The sequence below is a fragment of the Erinaceus europaeus genome, chromosome 13 (assembly GCF_950295315.1).
Source record: "Erinaceus europaeus chromosome 13, mEriEur2.1, whole genome shotgun sequence".
Lineage (NCBI taxonomy): Eukaryota > Metazoa > Chordata > Mammalia > Eulipotyphla > Erinaceidae > Erinaceus > Erinaceus europaeus.
This window is the reverse complement of record NC_080174.1, coordinates 63107998-63114291: the sequence shown is the minus strand read 5'-3', so window position 1 is coordinate 63114291 and position 6294 is coordinate 63107998. Positions and strand designations below refer to the sequence as shown.

Here is a 6294-nt window from a genome sequence, read left to right as displayed (position 1 = left end):
CAGGAAAGGTCTGCAAGTTTGAGGAGATTCTGGGTGTGGTCCCAGTAGGGGAAACTCACCCTGTTTTTTCTATAGGAAGGATAGAAGGGGAAAGTAATAGAGCAAAAGGAAGGGGGAGGGGAGTCAAGGGGAGGGTTAAAAGGAGAGGGAGGGAACAGGCAAGGGGTTAGGAGAAGGGTTAGACTTGAAGGAGGTGGAGGAAGGCCTAGACTTAGGCAAACGGGGGCCAAAGACGGGAGGGAGGTTGCCGGGGAGGCCGGGCCCCCAGAGTGCTGGGACCTCCCACCCACTCTCCCCAGGAACTGCCTCGCCCACAGCCTGGGCAGGGCAGGGCAGGGCAGGATTGGGCTGGGCGGCCAGACAGGGGGCCGGGCACGTGGAGAGCCCGTGGAAGACCGAGACTCACCAGCGGGGGGCCAGATGGACAGTAGTAGAGGGCTCGAGAAGGTGCAGGGCCAGAGAGAAGTCCCCAGAGCCAACCTGCTTGCCACTTCCTCATCTGCTGGGCCGACTTTCTGTCACCAGAGGGGGAGGGGGCGGGCCGGGCGGGGGGCGCCTGCTGATTGGGTGGCCGCGGAGGCAGGAGGGGCCGTGCAGCCCCGGCTCGGCTCCACTCGGCTGGGCCCGCCGGGAGGGCGCTGGGGCGGGCCGCCAGGAGCCTGGCAGGAAGCACACCCAGCCCCGGCTCCCCACCCCTTCCTCGTTTCTCAGCCCGCCTCTGCCAGGGCTCCGTGGTCTGGGCCGCTCCGTCAGAGTTGCTCCCCGCTTCTTCCTGACTTCCAGACACCCGGATGGCCTCCTTTTGGGCTCTCTGGTGATGACACAATTAACACCTGTGTTTGTGACAGGTTCAGCTAAGGATCCTGGGAAAAGCTCCTGGGCTGGGCCTTTTCTTCACAGTATCCTCTCTAGAGGGTGGGAGTGGGGGGCAGGAGGGAGTCTGTGTGTGTCTTGGGTTGGTCTAGAGTAGCGTAGAGGTCTGAGCCAGAGGGAGTAGCTGGGGCAGGGCAGCCATCTCTACAAGCCTATAAACTTGGTTAAGCACTAACTTTAGGAGCAGCCCAGAAGACTTCGTGGGATGGAGGTGGGAGAATACTAGTGGCCTGGGGCATAAATAGTTAGCAAATCTGCCTAAACTGCCCTTCACGGTAGTAAAAAGTATGTGTGTGTGTGTCCGTGGGGGTAGAGCGTTGAAGCTGGCTGCAGCTGAATGCAATTGGTTACAACCCTTGGACGCCAAGTGGGGCAGCATGATTTGTATCCTGGAAGATAGGGTGAAAGACCTTTGAGGTGGCTACAACCAGTCTTGTGCCATCAAATGTTTATTGTCCACGCACTGTGGGTGAGACTGTTAAATGCTGGCGACACATCAATGAGTGAGGTAGATGTAGTCTGTGTGGGTTTTGCCCTGGCAGTCAGCTTGATGATTTTGGAGAGAGACCAGGTGAGAGATAATAAACTGACCTAAGACTTGGAACATGATGGAATTAAACAGATATTGGAGATTTCCCCAGGGTTGAAATATATATATACACATATTTGTCTCTTTTGGTTTCCTGCACACTTCCTTCCCCTCACACTCATCAACTAGACTACACTAGTGGGGTTGAGAACTAGGCTTTAACAAAATGATATCTGATCTCAGCAGCTTCTGGAACTGTGCTTTGCATTGAATGACCCAATAGCCAAAGGTAAGATTGAATGATGTAAATGTCAACAGAATTGGGGAATTCAGAAAAGACATAGTTTGGAACAAATAAAGACATAAGAGATGGGGCGCAGGTACAAAGAAATTTAGTCTTAGAGTTAAGAGGTCAAAGTACAACTATGACACAACCCATTAGCACTTACTCTGTGAAGGAAATGGCAAAATAATTAAACTATTCAAAAGGCTCGAAAGTTCTTAGCATTATATGCACAGGCCTTACCTGATCTGGTCCTCAGCCTTTCATTCTATTTGTGCCAATTTTTCCTAGGCCACACTCTGCTTTTTAGTTCCTTTTATAACCCTACATCTTTTCCTTGTTTCAACACAGTTACAATCAGCTGTCTCTACAGTAATCACTCTTAACCTTACTCCTATAATTTTATTACAATGTAATTATCTGGAACCCTCTTGTTATACATTCCATTCCTTTCAGCAAGAACTGTTTTAGTTGACTTTGTATCACTAACATGTAATTAATATTTACTTATTAAATAGAGACAGAGAGAAATTGAGAGGCAAGGGGGTGATAGAGCAGAGAAATACCTGCAGCATAGCTTCACCTTTTGTGAAGCTTCTCTCCTGCTGGTGGGAATGTAGGGTTTGAATTCTGGTCCTTGTGCATGGTAACATGTGCAATCAACAGGTGTGAAACCACCACCTAGCCCCTTCTGGAATCTAATTATTTAACCCTCCACAATCAGGTGTTTTGTTTTGTTTTGAGACATTGAAGCAGAGGGAATGAAAAAGACACCACCAAAGTTTTCTTCAATGCACTGGGTGCCAGGCTCAGACCTGGGTTGTGTACATGGCAAAGCAACATACTATCCAAGCAAGCTATTTCTCTGGCCTAATCTGTAATGTTTGTTCAGTGAATGATACTATGTGAGAAAGAGAAGAGTGGTTAAAGGACCTAGAGTCAAATGGGAGAGAATAAACTATTGAACTTTTTTTTTTTTTTTTAACCAGAGCACTGCTCAGCTCTGGCTTATGGTGGTGCAAGGGATTAAAGCTGGGACTTTGGAGCCTCAGGCACGAGTCTCTTTACATAACCATTATAGTATCTACCCTCCACCCTCGAATATCTTTCTAAGTACCTGGGGGATAGTCTAGTGGTTATAAAAGACTTTCTTTTTTTTTTTTTTTTTTTAAAAAAAAAAGATTTTATTCATTTATTAATGAGAAACATCGGAGAAGAGAGAAAGAGTCAGACATCACTCTGGTACATGTGCTGCTGGGGACTGAACTCAGGACTTCATGCTTGAGAGTCTGCTGCTTTATCCACTGCGCCACCTCCCAGACCACACTTCTTCTTCTACCGTTTGCCCTTCTTCCGTAGCCAGTCAACAGCGTCAGGTTGAGCCTGATGTCTGCTTGTTGCTGGCTTTGAAAGTGACTGGGATCCATGTGGATTCAGTCGGCTAGGAAGGATCATCAGTTTCCCCAATAAATGGGTACTCATGGGATGCACCACGAGAAGGTCGATCCAATGCATCCCGCAGACCACACTATAAAAGACTTCCATGCCTGAAGTCCCAGGTTCAACCTCTGGCACCAGCATGAACCAAAGTGGAACAATGCTCTGGTAATAAATATCTTTATATTCAAGGATAGTAGAATATTTTTCTACTATCCTTGGGGTACTAGTACTCATTGCATCAATACATATTTATTGAAAGCCATATGGGTTTCAGATAGTGGCTTTGGGGTTACACCTAACTCCAAACTTTGAATCTTTCAGATTCATATAAAGTACTTATGTGACTATATAAGTTGTTGAATCTATACTAGTCCTCTCTCAACATTTAAGAGACAAGGTGGGATATCAAGTGGATTCATCTTAAAATTTATTACTGGCTAGAGACAGAAATTGGGGGGGGATAGGGAGAGACACAGAGAGACACCTGTACCTCTACTTCACCACTCATTAAGCTTTTCCCATATAGGTAGGGACCAGGGGCTTAAACTCAGGTCATTGTGCACTGCAGTATATGCACTTAACCAGGTGTGCCACTGCTTGGACCCAAAGTGGACTCATTAAAATTCATTTAACAGGGAAGTAGGGCTGTAGCACAGCGGGTTAAGCGCACGTGGCACAAAGCACAAGGACCAGTGTAAGGATCCCGGTTCGAGCCCTTGGCTCCTCACCTGCAGGGGAGTCCCTTCAAAAGCAGTGAAACAGGTCTGCAGGTGTCTACCTTTCTCTCCTCCTCTCTGTCTTCCCCTCCTCTCTCCATTTCTCTCTGTCCTATCCAACAACGATGACGACAACAAGAATAACTATAACAATAAAAGAACAGCAACAAAAGAGAATAAATATTTAAAAAAATAAAAAATTCATTGAACAAATATTTTTAAAACACTGTAAAATAGTGTAAAGCACTATTTTGAGAGCACTAATGAGAAGTTTTAGATTAAGTGTCCATCTAGAGACAAACTAGAGTTGAATAAAGCATAGTATTATAAATACTGTCCCAGAAGTCATACAAGTGGTGATAGGTAACTTTAACTACCCAACTATTCATCTTTAAAAAAATATTATTTATTGGGGGTTGGGCAGTGGCGCAGTGGGTTAAGCGTATGCGGCGCAAAGCACAGGGACCGGGGTAAGGATCCCGGTTCAAGCCCCCGGCTCACCACTTGCAGGGGAGTCACTTCATAGGCGGTGAAGCAGGTCTGCAGGTGTCTGTCTTTCTTTCCCCCTCTCTGTCTTCCCCTCCTCTCTCCATTTTTCTCTGTCCTGTCCAACAACGAACGACATCAACAATGGCAATAATAATAACAATGAGGCTACAGCAACAAGGGCAACAAAAGGGGGAAAAAGTGGCCTCCAGGAGTGGTGGATTCATGGTGCAGGCACCGAGCCCAGCAATAACCCTGGAGGAAAAAAAAAAAAAAAAAAAATATATATATATATATATATATATATATAATTTTTTTTTGAGAGAAAAAGAAGAGAACCAGAGTATGGCTCTGGCACATGTAATGCTAGTGGTCAAACTCATGCTTGCAAAGTCCAATATTTTATCCAATGCTGCCACCTCCCAGACCACAGAATTATTCATCTGGATGACATGGTGAATGAGTATAGCAAATCCTCAATAATCAAATGCTAGAGTCAGTCCCTGCCCTCTATCTGGCTAAGGTAGCGTGTGTGTTGATAGGACAGAGAGAAATTGAGACACCTGCAGACCTACTTCACTGACTGTGAAGCATTTCCCCTGCAGGGGGAGAGAGGTTCAAACCCAGGTCTTTGCATTTGGTAATATGTATACTTAACTGGGTATGCCTCTACCTGGCTCCCTATTTCTTTTCTCTTATTTTCTTTCTCTCTTTTTAATATATACATATTATAATGATTATTTATTTATTAGAAAGGTATGAGGAGAGAATGAACCAGACATCACTCTGGTACATGTGCTGCCAGGAATCAAACATAGGACCTCATGCTTCACAGTCTAATTCTTTATCCACTGCACTATCTCCCAGACCACTTTTTAATATATTTTTGTTTGTTTTATTTTAATGAAAGAGAGATACAGAGACCAAAGCACTGCTCACTCTTGTTTGTGATTGTGCAAGGGACTGAAACTGGGATTTTGAAGCCCAAGGCATGAAAGTCTTTGCATAACCACTATACTATCTCTACCACTGTTTTTTTTGTTTGTTTTTTTGTTTTTTGCCATCAGGGCTATCACTGGGGCTAGGTGCAAGCACAATGACTCCACCTTTCTGGTGGCATTTTTCTTTTTTATAGAGACAGAGAAAAACACAAAAGTAGAGGGAAAAAAAAAGAAAAACACTTGGAGCTTAAACAGAAAGATCATTTACAGCACTGTCCTACCACTCATGAAGATTCTCTCCTGCAATTGGGGGGTTGAACTTAGGTTCTTGTATATGGTAACATGTGCTCTCTATTGAGTATGCCACTCTCCAGAGTTCCTTTTTTTTTTTTCTTTCTTTCCTTCTTTCTTTTTTAAAATATTTATTTATTCACTTTTATTGCCCTTGTTTTATTATTATAGTTATTATTGTTGTTGATGTCGTCATTGTTGGATAGGACAGATAAATGGAGAGAGGAGGGGAAGACAGAGAGGGGACGAGAAAGACAGATACCTGTAGACCTGCGTCACTGCTTGCAAAGCGACTCCCTTGCAGGTGGGGAGCCAGGGGCTTGAACCGGGATCCTTACACTGGTCCTTGCACTTTGCACCGCCTGCACTACCACCTGGACCCCTCCAGAGTTTGTTCTAACCGTGTATCTGGAAAAAAAAAAAAGCTCACCAGGAGCTGTAGGATTATATAGGCACAAAGTAACAGTGAAACCCTGGCAGCAATAGAAAGGATTTTATTCTGTATACATTTTCAGCCCCAGTAGCACACTAGAACCACCTGGGTAGCTATCAAAATATCAATGCCTAACTCTCACCAGATAGATATATATATATTTGCCTCTAGAGTTATCACTTGGGTAGGCACTACCAATCCACTGCTCCTGGTGGCCATTTTTTCTGTTTTATTGGCTAGGACAGAGAGAAACTGAGAGAAGACAGGAAGATAGAGAGGGAGAGAGGGAGAAAGACACCTGC

The 6294-nt window shown here is 44.9% G+C and overlaps 1 protein-coding gene across 3 annotated transcripts in view; it reads right to left on the bottom strand.

Moving 5' to 3' along the window:
* ELOVL1 (ELOVL fatty acid elongase 1) overlaps window positions 1-757 on the bottom strand; it is a 4833-nt gene extending 4076 nt beyond the window's left edge. The window contains exon 1 of one of the 3 annotated variants that reach the window (XM_060206066.1): window positions 407-757. The gene's annotated coding sequence lies outside the window, so the exon portion shown is untranslated. The remainder of the gene's footprint in view (window positions 1-406) is intronic. The other 2 variants (XM_016189575.2, XM_060206068.1) reach the window with 2 other exon arrangements.
* Window positions 758-6294: the final 5537 nt, after the last annotated feature.